Here is a 15144-nt window from a genome sequence, read left to right as displayed (position 1 = left end):
TTTCCATTGTTTAAGCACTGCTTCCAGCCAAGAGTGATACCATATATGCCCCATAGCTGCAGAAAAGGCTAACATTGTTATCTTTTTACAAAAAAACAAAAAAAAACAAAACCATAAACAAAAACAGCTGAACATGAGGTTTTTGGACCAATTTTGTGTTCTCCGTTCTTTAAGCACCGGTACTGTTTCAAAAGTACCGGTTTGGCACCGGTATTGGATGAAACCTAAACAATACCCATCCCTATTCATACATAAGGTACACGGGATTATAAGGGGCACTGTCGATTTTTCTAAAAATCAAAGGATTGATTTTAAGTGTGCCGTATTTAACCCCTTAGCAGTCCAATTAGTCCCCTAAACCATCCAATGTACCGTGGGCGGTACGTCCGACTGCTAACAGGTTAAAAAACAAACAAACAACATGGTAATAACGACGGCCCGCTAGCATGCTCTACCAAAAATAGTGCTTTGTTGTGTATCTGACGGACGAAAGCTAAACCAGTTCCACACCACTGAAGTTGCAGCATTTTTACAAACCAATTCTGGCTCATCCGTTTCATTCAACAATCCGCTTTCGCCCTTCTCATTCTCCGTTCCTGCCATGTGCGTATAAAAACAAAGGCACTGCTCATGCGCGTTTTACCCACATCGCGATATTTCATTTTCTTATCGTTGCCCAACATTATACCAGTATTACCATGAACGGTATGATATGGCCCAGCCTTAGCTATGAGTAAGAAACACTTTGTTACAGGTTTTACTCCCTTGGTGTAGAAAGAAGCCCGTTTCAAGATGGTCCATCTACATGACCACTGCAGTCTTCAGTGTGTATGCAGTTTCAGATAATGCGTAATACTCAGACTTTAATAGGACTTAAAGGAAATATTCCTAGCTGGAGCTTCCCTGCTTCCCTGCAGCGTAACTCAACATAGATGCTGTGTGCACATTTTGTTGAGGGTGGGGATGAGGCATCTGTCCGCATGTTACCAACACAGATCGCCTCTCTCCAGTCGCAGCTAGTAATCATTTAAGAGGATCAACGCTATTCCAGACAGCAGAGCGCATCCACCTCCACGACGCTCCGTCACCACAACACACACAGCACGTGGCGCACACATGCTGCCTGCAGCACTCCGGCGATTCATGCGCTCACCCGTGCATAAGTGCAAAACAGAAATGAGAGCAGATTACGTAATGAGTTAAAAGTAGAATGTTTCGGGAGGTGATGTCCTTTTGATTTTCCACTATATGACACTGTGTACGTGTTGGTGGGTGGGGGGTGGAAATGGAGTAAACATGGGTAAAGATACAGGAAAAGTTAGCCATGTGAACTCCAAAAGTCCTCGAGGGATCTCTTGAGATGTAGAAGAACTCATGTCTCATTAGTGCATGACTTAAGTCCATCAGTATTAAAAAATAATAATGTGTTATGGATGCCACATACCTTCTTTTCTCCAACGTGCCAACATATCTAATCAGGACGTCAGCATGGACATCCATAGAGATTGACTGAAGCGGACCAATACCAGTAATACCAATCATACAAGCCAGTTTGTTTCTATGACATTCAGGCCTTCTATAAATTAGAAATCTACAAGGATTCTGCTGGACATCCTTTTAGTTAAGATGTTTTTAATGTGAAAGCAATGGCCTGGTTAATGTAATACCACCAGCAGAGAAAATAGATGAGTAATATCCCAGTCCTTTTTACCCACAGTGTGAAGTGGCTGTGGGCCAGTGAACCCTCTGCTGCCTTGCCTTCCTGCAGTCCAAAGAAGTTCTGCTGGACCGGACTAACCCCAAGAGAATACCAACTCCTCCCCTATTAAACTCTTTCCTGCTGAGCCCTTTGTGTCTGGTCTTAATTACCCTGTCGAAGGAGCATTTCATTTGGAGCCTGGTCTCCCTCCTTTTCATTACAGATGGGGCCCAACTGCACTGTGTTCAGAAGGAAATTCATTCAGTTGAGGAGAATGAAAAAGTAAATATACTTCAATAGTCTTTGAGTTAACTAAGCCCTGCATCTTTAATTAAACTATTCTGTCTAAAGCCACCACCACCCCTGGCCTGCACAGGCTTGCTAATCGTGGTTTTCCACAGTAAAAAGACTCGTTCCCTTTCAATCATTTCTTGGACTTGACTCCTTTGTCCTCATTGGAGCAGCCTTTCCTTAGAGGAGAGTCAGTGGGAGCAAAGCCCATCTTAAAAGGCTCAAATGAGTGGGAGCCACCTGCCAATCCATTTTGATTTGTTGATGCTAATCCATGGCTCAATACATGTTACCAGGTCAACTGTAGGATTTCAAAACCCCTTTCTGCTGACTCAGGATCAGGCTTTTTACCCAGCTTTCCACAACCTTGACCACTGAAGAAAATTATTGAAGCCAATTCTAGGTCAATAAAAAGGAATACCACAAATAAAATCATCCTAGGAGTCAAACTTTTCCACAAAAGATATAATCAGTCATGCATTTATCCAAAACACACCAAGTTCAGTTATTCAAAAATATCTCATATTTATGAAAAGCCTTTCCGACGTCCACATCATTATTTAGTACATTGTGTAAAATACCACCACTAGGGATCGGTAGATTGCAGACTGCAGTATGAACTCTGTTCTCTTATTGCTCCCAATTCAAGTGCACAGTCCTACCTACAGTGGCCGCTGTAGGACAAACAACTCTGTTCATCTGCAGTGAGCTTTAAGCTTTTAACAGCTACTAAAAAAAAAAATTAAATATTTCTTGGTCAAGACTCCGATTTCACCAAAATGCAACAAGCCCCCTCTCTAACCAAGTTCTACACCAGCTGCAAAGCTTCAAACATCAGTTCAAACAGACATTTTCCCCCAATTTCACAGTCGACTTTGTTTTGTTTTTTTTAGTTAAGTTCCTGTGTGACATCAGCCGTCAGTTGGCTGCGTCAATCACCAGTGTTTGACAAGGCAAGGTAACACTTAAAATGCACCACACTTGGCAAGATCCCTACTCTGAGCTGTGTCTGCTGACCTCACGTGTACACCAACTACACTGACCTCTTCAATTCAACCACAGTTGAAGAATAGAGCCAAACAGATTTATTAGTGAATGCTAGAACAAGCACAACACCATGAGTTCATTGAATTAATAGTGACCTGGGATGTGACGTTGTGTACTGAAAGTTAAACCTGGAAGGAAAAAGTTGCAGAAATGTGGCCAGACTCAGACTATGCTTTTCCACTGTAAACATGTTAGTTAATCGTTTTCCTTACTGATAATATGAAAAATCAGGCACACGGACATTATCTTTTGCCGTGTCCGACATCTGTCAATAATCACACACAGAGCCTCAGTGTTGCTATGCTACAGGTCTTATCAGGGTCAGTTCAGATAAGTCCCTATAGCCCAAAACATCCATCTTGGCCATTATCAATTCTTCACAGAGTCAGGCCAGAGAGATGTAAAAGGTCGGGTGGTTGTTGAGCTCAGCCTTATTAGCCACATTTTTGTTCAGTAACAAATCAGTTTAAGAGGGCATGAAACTTTTAAAATCTGGGGCACCTTTAACACAATGAGCCTCACTGGTGCCAAGATGAGGTGGAAGGACTGATCAGGAGGGGGGAAAAAAAAACCCCAAAAGAAGCAGCTACAGCATCTGAATGCAAGAGGATTTGCCTACAACACATTTTATAGTGTATTTAAATGTTTATACATTAATTTATACATTAAACAAAAAGTTTATTTACAGCTGAATCAGTCAGCTGATCCTTAAAAAAAAAAAAAAAAAGAACTAGCCAAATGAGCTTAACTCAACTGTGAAATCGTGAAATGATTGAGTTCAGCTAGTTCAGAGTGCTGAATGTTCCAGATTTCTATAGTATGTACACAGTTTTAACCAAAAACCAACCACAAATCTAAAGTTCCCTCTCAGATAAATCATAAACATGCACCTTTTCAAAGTCTGTGTTCCCTACAGTTATATTATATAAGCCTGCCCACTGGGTCACCAGCCCCGACACTCCTACTGCCCGTCCCAAGCCAGATAACTCACACCAAGTTAAATTTTTACGTGAGCCCCAAATGGCGCAACTGAAACAAGACAATTTTTGTTATCTGAAAAAAACAGACTTACTAACAAATGATCATCCTTGTTCAGACAGTTCACATGCTAGAAAGCAGTAATACCAGCGGGCCCTGCGTTTAATCAGAGCGTGCAGCAGGCGTAGCAAAAGTTCACATTGAGCTACGCTGCACCCACTAAAACTGCAAGAGGCTTAAAGAAGGGGCGGCTGATTACTACCAATTGCAAACAAAGTAATTGGGAATTAAATGTTTTTAGAGAGCGGCAGGTTACAAACAATATTATTTAATAATTCCTCAACCGAGGACCAAGTAGTTGTAGATTTTTAATAGATCTGAAGACAATCATTAATGAGTTCTTCTTGTAGACACTAATGGTTTAACTGCTGCTCCAGCTGATCCCACCACCATTCCAATTACTGCACAACTGAACGACTCTGGATATTAAACACCACCTATGAATAATGCATGCATGTCAGCTGCGCTCTGCACCATTTACAGACCTCCACCTATCAAGCATCAGCATCCCTTACTTTTTGTTTTTTTGGGTTTTTTTTTTAAAATTCACACACAAGACAAAGCAGGCCTTAATGAGTTAAACATGCTGTGGGCACATATGGGCTGAGATGCTGCATGTGTGGACACAATAGAGATGGTAATGAAATCTTGGATTAGCCCTCATTTATTTAGGATATAGCTTACAGGAAGGGGATGAGGGGCTTCAGGGAGCCTTGGCAGGTCCAAAACATGAGGCCTGATGCCAAAGATCAAGCAGATGGTGATTATGAAGATAGCTGGAAATGAGGTTGCTGCTCATGTGTGCACTCAATTATCAAGAGCAGGCCAACGACAGCCATGTCTGAAACAAAGTGAGCCACTGTATTGTTGTCAATCTGGAGACAGATTACAGTCTAGATGAGAGCACAGTGCCAAGGGAATCAAATTTAATAAAAAAAAAAAAAAGAAAAAAGTAGTCAACAAGTTCAACAAAACCAGCCTATAAGGTGTCTCAAATAAATACAACAAAATAAAACCAGTACCGGTACCAAAAAGGGAAGATTCATTCATAACACACGGGAAAAGCTCCAGGGAAACGGAGTTAATGATAAAAACAATTTTAAAAAAATAAATAAATTGTTTTTATTGTTTAAAACCAATAAAAACCCTGAAAACCATAAATTTCACACCTGAGCCTCAACTCTTACGGTCCGGTACCAAACGACTCACGGACCTCTGGGCCTCTAGACCTCTGTTCTAGAGGACTTCAAAAACCAGCCATTTAATTGTGGATTAGCAATTTTTCAGCAAAGAAACCTGTGAACACACCACTCATATACGCATTTTCAAACATTTGAATATTTACACATTTATCAAACATAAATCAACATTAGAAATTATCTGGATTTGTGTTTGAGACCACCTTGCAAACAAATGTAGTCATCAGTCTCCTTTTTGCTTCCTTTTGGTCTCCTCCAGCAGAGTATACCAAAGCTTAGATTATGGTAGGGGTGGGGCATATCACATTTTCCATAATAATGATAAACACAGGTATGAATTTTTATGAGATAGAAAAGTGTTCCATTTCGTTATCAGTGACACCGTGCATTTATGTTTTCTTAGCACACCCAGCTACAAGATAAGCCCAGGAACGTCTGACAGCGAGAGCTACAGGTCAGCCTCGGATGGTGTGGACTTGTCACAACCTAAAAAAGAACCAAAAAAACAAACAAACAAACAAAAAAAAAAAAACCCAAACTCAGCATTAGCGCTGGTATAAGAATATGGTAAGCCGAACCATAATAACGATGTGATTAATGGTAAGCCTAATGGTAATGCCCCCAATGATTGTGAAAAGAACAAAATTGAGATAAAACTATTACTTTTTTTCCCCCCTTCATTAACGTGGTGCACCAATGATGACAACTATACAGACTTCAGCTAACAAGAACAGTAATGGTTTCAACAAGTCCAACAAGGAGCAAAAAAATAGAAGCCCTTTGTTTGTTTGTTTGAAACAAGCACTACATTAACAGTTGGATTGCGTGGCTCAACTTTCAGATGCTGGATAAAGTCCAGCCTGATAACAGGATTTCATCTGGGCATCTAAGAATAGCAGCAGTGTGAATAGAGCTAAACATGGCACAACAAGTACATTAACCTGATCACTGATGCTAATCCTAATGATCGAAGTCACTTTCTAAACGGACTGTGCAGGTCAAACCAGCGGCATGTTCACACCCAGCAATTATGGTGAGATTAACAGATATGATGTACTATATAGGATCTGTCTATAAAATGCTAAAATATTCATTTTCTTTTTTGTTATTGAGGCTGACGAGCTAAAGGCAGCAGGGGAAAAAAGAAAAAAGTCTTCTTGTTGTGAGACAAAAATAAACAACCATGAACTGATTGCCAGCACCTATGGGGCAATGTGTGAATGGTCCTTCCCTTTTGTTACACTCTTTGCAGGAAGCACCTGCGGGTCTTTTACTTCATCCCTCTTCCTCCAGCAGGAAAGGAGGATTGTCAAGGACCCGAGACTTCATGTAAAAGTACTCCCTCTTCACTGTGTGGGCACAGCGGGCGCTCTTTGATCCAAAAAACAGCTGCATGAGAGCCGCTAATCTAACCTACTCTTTATATTACTCTACTGTCAACAAACACATAATGCTGTGCGATACTGCAAATGTTGGTATCGATCCAATATAAAATAAATACAGGGCCAGGTTCACCAAATTCTGCACACATTTTTGGATCAACGTCTTATGTCTAAACGTGCTACAGGCTAAAAATAAAACAGAACTTACAGTTAACACAAAAAGTTCAGACATTTTACATAACGTATGTTTGAAGTGTATTTTTGCATTTCCAAAAAATATATTTTAAAGATATGTAATTATGTAAGACAAGTCAGCTGGCTACATACTGAATTAGAGGACAGAAACAAAGTATCGATCCTATCAAGCTAGTATCGATACCAACACCGGTGTTGATATCGATCCACCCTCCTCTACAAACACATCATCGCCTTCAGCCTCTACCCCTGCAACACCTCGACACACACAGTCTCCTAGGTTAGATATGTACTAGTAAACTGCTAATCCTCTTAACTATTTATTCCCACCCTAAATTTGGCCTTGCTCCATAACGGGAGGCGTCGCCACACACACCGCAGCAGCACGCACAGACCTGTCAAGAGGAATCTTTACAGTTCAAGGATGCGAAATGGTTTGCAAAGTGCCTCAAAACATAATTACAGTCTGTATGAAGAGAAAAGCAACTGTCCCACAGAACAGTTAACTACGATAATAATAATAAAAAAAATAGGCAACCAACTTTTAAAAGCAAACTTGACCTGTGCTTCAAAAACAGAGTTTTCTCTAAAAACAACAACAAAAAAAACCAAAACAAAATAGACACAGTCAGGAACACGTCTGAATATTTTTATTTTAATTCAGAGACCTATTAAACCCGTATATAATTCAGTTTATATTCTCTGGTTCTGGAAAAAAAATAACGGCGCTTTAGTCGGAACCGTGTTAGCACAGTCCACGAGGCTCCCTCAAAGATTTTCGGGAGGACCCGCAGACAACCTCTGCACAGGCGAAAACTTTCAGATACATTTTCCTTCTTTTATTCATTTCCTGTGACAAAGAAAGTAACAGTTTCAGACTTACCAGCGGCTGAGCAGGAAGCAGACTCTTGACGAAAAACTTCTACTCCTTGTGGAAATGTTGACTTGTCTGACTCCTCGCCACTAATTTTCTCCAGAGTCGCCACTGCTGCTGGATGTTTGTGGGCAGCGCTGTTCGAACCAGCCAATCAGAGCGTTCGCTCTGCTGGGGGCGGAGCCTCAGCCTCACCTGAGGGTCATTTTACTGAAATCCATTCATAGAAAGAAAAAACATGGGAAAAGTGCATAACTCAGCGGTGAAGGCGTTCCAGTAGGAGTTTTCTTTGAAACAACCAATGACTGAAATGAACTATAGGCTCAAACATTCACCTTTTCTTCTTCTGTGTTTTTGTTGTTTTTGTTTCTTGGTCATGTTGTATTAAAGAGTGCAACAATTCTCTCTGGAATTAAATGGGCAAGCATTTGTGAAGTTATAATTAGTTAAAGTTATAAAAATATACTGAACATAAGCATATATAGTATTCTACAATCCAATTTTTTATACCGTTAGGGGATTTTGAGGGCTCCGGCCCATTTTTCCAGCTTCCCTCTTCAAAATACTTTGAGCAGAGTTAAACGCAAACATATAGAAACCTGTACCTCACATTAACTCCAATACTCCAATGCTGCTTTAATATTGCGATAAAATGGGCTTGCTTGCTCCAAAGTACAAACATTTCATCACTGAGTTTCATTGTGTGCATTTCTCTCTCTCAAAGATACAGACAGGTGGCAGAAATACTGGTGCACATGGTATTGGTGTGCAATACAGCAAATTATTTTTGTCAGCGTCTCCACGCTTTCCCTAATGGTTGTGTGTTTCCCTGTGTGCCTCTCTGTGTGTTCAGTTCATATAATTTCCCAGTATAGTTTTGTATTACTTTCCTTTAAGCAAATAAAGGTTTGTTTTGAGTTCACGTTCCATCTGCGAGTCTGCGTTTGGGTCCTCTCCTGCCTGCTGTGCACAGCCGATTCTTGACAGTATCGATTTTATCGCACTAGTATCAATCTGATACCAATACCAGGATTGCTATCGATATTTACATTGATCTGCTCACAGTAAATACATTGAAATGCTGAGCGAAGCCAGCTGATTCTGTATTAAGATGGCAAGACTGAGAAGAAGATAAATGCTGGGGCACAACAATAAACAAGTGTATTGTGCTGTTATTGGTGCCACATAGTTCACATGGCAGTAGAGTGGCAATTCAAAGATAGAAATTGTAAGGTAAATGGTGAATGAGGGTTAATTTAAACATGTTCACTACAGGATTAGCAAAAAATATCTATTTTATTTTGGAAAATGTGGGAGATGCAAAGGCAGACGTCTAGCTTGAAGGACCCCTTGATGTTTTGGAGTCCCTGAAAAGTGTGCCAGTCCTGGTTGATATGTGTCAAACACATGAAGAAGAAGAACAAACACTGCCCTACTTTGTAGCCAACAATAAGAGGATGAGTCCCTTCACACACATCAAAGTATTTTTTAATGTACTATTCAGGGTCTCCTGAGGGGAAAAGAGGTCAGGTTTGTGTTGAGTTTCAGCCACACCCTTGTCAGATGCCGTTTTTAAGTTTCCTGAAACTGAATAATGTGCAGCTGTCAAATAGAAAACACACGTGAAACTTGTTAAATGCTACTGGTGTAATGGATTTTGACATTTCACAACAAGCTGCTCATTTTTAATCATGAAATTTCATGATGGCCATACAATATTTGCTAATACTACCATAATTCAAGCCAAACCAGGCGTCATTAATAAGCTTGAAACAGCCTTGTAATACTAGTTGAAGCTGAGGACAAAGTCTGTTTTCCAATCCATGTTTCACTCCTCACTGCTGAGTTCTTTCTGCATTGTGATGTTTTTTTCTCTGTTTGTTCAAATCTGTGTGTTTCTGTTATTACAAGTGAGCCACAGTTACTTCCTACAAACCGGGAAAGTGCCGGTTGGCAGTAAGAGGGTGACTCAGAGGGTGTTCTTTTATTGCCAGATCAGCCTTTTTATGGTGGCAATTCAGACGTTTAACAATCAATTTCTGGATTTTACTCGGGCGTGCCAGTTTCAGCTTAACACTTTATGAGAACAGAGCTGTTACTGATATTAGTAATAATTATCCACTCCAGTTAAGTCGGACTGTAAACCATTCATAAGGCCAGAATATCTAGTGACACATAAGTGCCACCTAGTGACAGTGAACAGTTGTCATTGCATACAAACATTTTGTCTGCACTGCAACAGAGATGACATACAGGTATTCATTCTTTTCTGAGTTTGCTTCACTTACTACATCCTACCTATGCTTGCTTCTTCACCTCTCCTGTGTGCTGTTCATTGCCTTGGATGGTTGACCCCAGGGATTTAAATCTAGCTTACAGATCTCTGCTCCTGACATGTTCACCTTTCCATCGGTCTCCGTGTCATTCACACACATGTATTCTGTCTTCAGTGCATAACTCCGCCTCTGCAACCTCTCTTCCACCTGCCCCCTAATCTCACTATAGATCACAATCTACAAATATCATAGTCCACAGATAATCCTGCCTGACGTTAACTGTCAGTATGCCGATCACCGCTGCAAACAAGAAGGGGGTCAGAGCAGGTCTAATCCCACCAGCAGCACCTTGAACCCGTCTGTCACTCCCATCACACACCTCCATACTGTCTCACTGTCCTCATACTCCTCTGCCACTCCTGACTTCCTGTCTTGGTACTCTATCATACTCTTTCTTTCATCTACAAAGATATAGCACAGCTCCTTCTGACTTTCTTATACTTCCCCATCAAACTCAAAGCAAACATCACATCTGTACACTCTTTCTTTTTTTAGTATGAAGTCATACTGCTATTCACTGATTGTCACCTTTGTTCTGAGCCTAGCTTCGACAGCTCTTCCCCACAGCTTCATGATTTGGTTAAGCAACTTCCCTCTAACCCTCTTTAGTTACTACAGGTCTGCACATCAGTCAGTGCACGTCTTCTCCATTCTTCAGTCATCCTAACTCTCCAAGATTGTCTTAAACAGTCTGGTTAGAAAGTCCACTGATCTCTCTCCTAAAATTCTTCATCCCTCTAAAGGTATGTCAACTGCACCAAAAACCTTTCCACTTTTCATCCTCTTCATAGTTGCGCTCAGCTAATCATTCAAGGCCAAAAGGGATTGCCACAATATTGTGACATTAAATCAGCATCCAACTGGGACAAAATGTTTGTGAAGCATTTGGGATTACTGGAATTTCACAGAATTCACAAATCTAGACGAACAATTCAACTAAATTAAAAACAAATAATTTACTTTTCATGTTTCAATGCATGGAAAGGTATCTGAATTCCGAAAAAACAGCTCCTCCATAAGCTACTGAGAGTCCAGTGATCCAATAATTAAAAAAAACTGTGGTTTGTAGAGATCATCCCACTTTAAAAAAAAAAAGGTCAAGTCTGTTTACTGACAAAGTTTGCTCTTTTCTACAATGAATGGCTGGTGTGGATCATATGTGGATTGCAAAAACTTTCACAGGACCATCGACGAGTCCCTGCAAAAGAGGAAAAGACTACAGAAAATACAGAAAGTGAGTGTTCAACAGTCCTAATAACAGCACCTGTCTACAAATCCTACTGTCTGCTGCTAATCTCTCTGAAAAAGAGGACAAAAAGAGACCAAAGAACATTTGTGAGGAGAGCACGGTGGAGGGAGAATCATTTTTTGTGCTGCTTTTTCCTTTTAGTTTGTGCTTCTAGAGTAAGAAATTCACTTAAAGAGGTGTGACATTTTATAATAGCGCAAAACACTAGATTCTACCTTGAACCTTTTAAAACTTTATTACTGCACTTTATTATTTCTGCAAATTGCATTCTTATTCGCTTTATGTCTGTTTTCACTTTCTGATGGTAAAGTTAAATGGAAGAAATTACATTTAATGTCCATCACTTATACAATTCGGGGTTAGTGAGCCTATCCCCATCAGCCAGCCTGTCTGCCATTGGGTGAGAGGTTCCCAGTCTGGGCTAAATTTTATGTCCAAATGCACAAGTGTTATTTTAGGACTGCCTCAACATTTCTCGTGAAAAAGCCAAGACAGAAAATTCAGGATTAAGATTCAGGTTTTGACTTTTTAGACAAGCACCAAAGGGACACAGATTTTGCAACACTGTGTGCCAGACTCTGGCACTTTCTCCTTCTAAGGCTGAGATCTGTGGATTCAGTGATTTCTTTTTACAAAGCACTTCCAATCTCATCTTTTTAAATTTGTTTTTGGGGTAATTATCTTTCATTTGTCCACATAAAAGCTTCCTTGACATTAAAATGTATTTTTTAAGAGACACCTGGTCTAAAGGGCAGCAGATGTTGCAACATACAATAATAAGAAAACACAACTGATATTCAGTACAGATAAGTGAACACTAACATGTGCGTCATGTGCAATAACATATCACTAAAAGAGCAACATTAAAAGCAGTCATAGCAATTCTACCACGCCTTTAAGATCTCCCCCATCGTAACCTGTTGTGACAATTTCCGATCCTTTTAAAGATTAGATGTGTAAGGAACAGCTTATTTTAGATGGTTAGCCATCTAAAATAAGCTTAGACTCCTGTAAGCGGCACTAGTTTGCTTGAGGGTGGTAGTGGAGGAGACAGGAGGGTGGGCAGGTAGGTGGATGAAGGCAGGGAGTGAACTAATGGGAGATTTCAGACGGAATGAACCAGCTTGGGTTCAGCAAGAGAGTAGATCCAGCGAGAAGGCCACTCCTCGGCCACACAGAGAGCTCTGGATTGCAAGGAAACAAAGACATTAATGTCAGGAACACTCGAGGAGTGCAATTACCACACAGACTATCCAGGCAGAGGCTGGTTCAAAAATTCAGTTAAATGAGGCGGCAGGTGAGCAACAGGTGTGGTGGCCTAAGAGCGGGAAGACGAGGCTCCGCCCACAGGAGGAACTATGCCTGCCTAACTCAACCTAACAAGTGCAGACCATGACCTGGGACACTTTCCTGTAAAACCAGCAGTGCAACCACTGAACCACCACGTTATCTTGCAAAGAGAGGCAGTGACCCAAAGGGCACAAGTTAGACAACAGCAAAATGGTTAAAAAAAAGAAGGGCCATGTTTTTGGACGGCTGGGTCCAAATCCCGGTTTTTAATTCATTTGAATTATGATTATGATTTATAATTTGTAATATGATTTGATGAAAGCTCTGTTTTGTAAGTTGGAATGATCCTTGTAATGCGAAAATCATTAAGTATCGACAACATTGTGATTTTATTACATTTGGATCACTCTACAGCAATGGTGGAGTGTGGGTGATGCAGAGCAGGGTGTCTAAAGGGGGCCTTGGGGTGGCACTGACCCTCCCTTAGCTGTGACACAAATATGTCAGAACCTTTTTAAAATAAGTTTTATTCACATTATTATATTTTTATAATAAATATATATCAAGATAATATCAACTAATTAGTACATCTTAGAAAAATACAATTTGATACTGCATCACCCAAAAAATTAACAGCATGAAAACATTGAATTTTATGCATTATTTTACCAAAGTAAAATACCAAACTATTGTATCCGTAGAGAAGAATCATGTGAATAACATCTTTCCTCCTTGGCAGCTTGGGGAGGAGAGTTTCGCTTATTGTTCTAGTCCAAGTTTTTTTCTCTTTACTGGGCTTCAGTTTTTCAGTTTCTCCATCTGCTGGCGGAGCATCATCAGAGACGGTGACTCCAACAGAGCAACTCTGAAATGCTTTTTGAATCATGAGAGGAGGTCCCTGAACAGTCATTCGTCATATACATCCATCAGTAGAACGACACCAGCTTGTTCAGAATGTACAGAACTTTAAACACATCAACATCACTTCATGAATACAGAATTTCCTTTAAAAACCCCTGTGTTACTTCATAAACCTCTCAGTGGTTTGCACCACAGTAGATCTCTGACTTGCTGTCTATAACCCAATCAAACCTCTCAGGTCATCAGCTGCACATCTTTCAACTCTTCCCAAGGTTCTTGGCAAGGTTTTATTGTTGTTTTTATTGCTTTAAGGTATATTAGCTCTATATAGGCTTTTATCTTTTACGTTAAGCACACTGAGCTGGCACGTAATGAAATGTGCTATATAAATAAAATTGCCATGACTAATCCTGACCGCCTCCTGCACCACTTACTTGACAGGCAGTGGGTCACTGACTCAGGTCTGCTGCCACGAAACAGATATGGAAACACTTTAATGTTACATATTATCACCAACTATGCTAGAATGTATCTGTGTCGCAGAGAATCATCCGACTCCAACGTCCTCCATAACGTCCTTTTATTTCCATCTTGGAGGGATTTTTGAAGTCATGTTCACAGTAAAGAGACAGGCCTGTTGTCTCATTGATTCACATACTAACACAAATACGCAACCTGATCAATAACCAAAATTAAAGTACTTATTTTCATTCTACAACCAACTTTTTAAATTACACTATTTCCATCTGCATTAGGATCAGTCTCCACCCCATGCAGCTCCCTCCCTTAATCTCCCAGCATGCATCCTGCTCCAACTGTAGCACTGTATCCAGTTTAAAATCTCTCAACTGATCCCTCATTATGTTCCTAAGGCAATGAGGGGACTCTTCACTACCCCTCCACACAATGCCTGTCTACCAGAAGATGGAGCCCTTTTCCACCAAACGGCTTCTCAACACTATGACTCCTGTGCGATAAGAGCTCCGGCAAAGGCCACAGGGTGGAGGGAAGTGTAAGAACGTTACATGCGGTTAGCATCCCACTGGGATCTTTTGTCTGCGTGCTTGCAGGCAGCTTGGGCTAACTGCCCCCATTTGCGCCATATGTCATGAGAGGCCTGACTGTCACATCACATGAGGACCTCTGTAGTGATGGCATAACTGATTGTGGAGCTTTCAAATGCAGCCACAGCACACTATTCATCGCTTCATTAATGTATTATAATGAATGGAGGAAAGACAGAGCTATGTTGTTCCCCAATGTGCGCTTTAGGGATATGAATTAATAATGGTGAATGTGATTTGTAGTATTTTTCTTTCACCTTAGTTGGTACATTTATGATCGTGGGAGGAAGGAAATGAGCTGGAGATTAGCTGATAAAACTTTTCTACTTATAAACAAGTATAAGGTGATTGACTTTCTTGAACCATGCAAGCATTTCAAGGTTCCTGTGATTTATCATACAACAGGCTAAGGATTTATTAGAACAAACAGCTAATCTTTAGAAGTAGTATTTATTCACTTGTTTAGTCCAAAAAAATTCCTCAAAAGTACTTCACTATAAGAATAAAGCCACTAACGCAGGCTCTGTTAAAATCTTAACTATTCTAAAAGAATAGTTCTAAAATTTGAACGCAGTATCCAACAATTCCACTCTTTATTAGTTGTTAATCAATTCCGCTG

At 40.4% G+C, this 15144-nt stretch overlaps 1 protein-coding gene across 1 annotated transcript in view; it reads right to left on the bottom strand.

Moving 5' to 3' along the window:
- gas2l3 (growth arrest-specific 2 like 3) overlaps window positions 1-7834 on the bottom strand; it is a 24950-nt gene extending 17116 nt beyond the window's left edge. Inside the window, exon 1 of the mRNA XM_013913399.1 lies at window positions 7735-7834. The gene's annotated coding sequence lies outside the window, so the exon portion shown is untranslated. The remainder of the gene's footprint in view (window positions 1-7734) is intronic.
- Between the last annotated feature and the right edge of the window lie 7310 nt (window positions 7835-15144).

The sequence above is a fragment of the Pundamilia nyererei genome, unplaced genomic scaffold (genome assembly GCF_000239375.1).
Source record: "Pundamilia nyererei isolate P.nyererei 1_Seehausen unplaced genomic scaffold, PunNye1.0 scaffold00130, whole genome shotgun sequence".
NCBI classification, from domain to species: domain Eukaryota; kingdom Metazoa; phylum Chordata; class Actinopteri; order Cichliformes; family Cichlidae; genus Pundamilia; species Pundamilia nyererei.
Note: the sequence above shows the minus strand (reverse complement) of the source record. Positions and strands in the feature narration are given on the sequence as shown.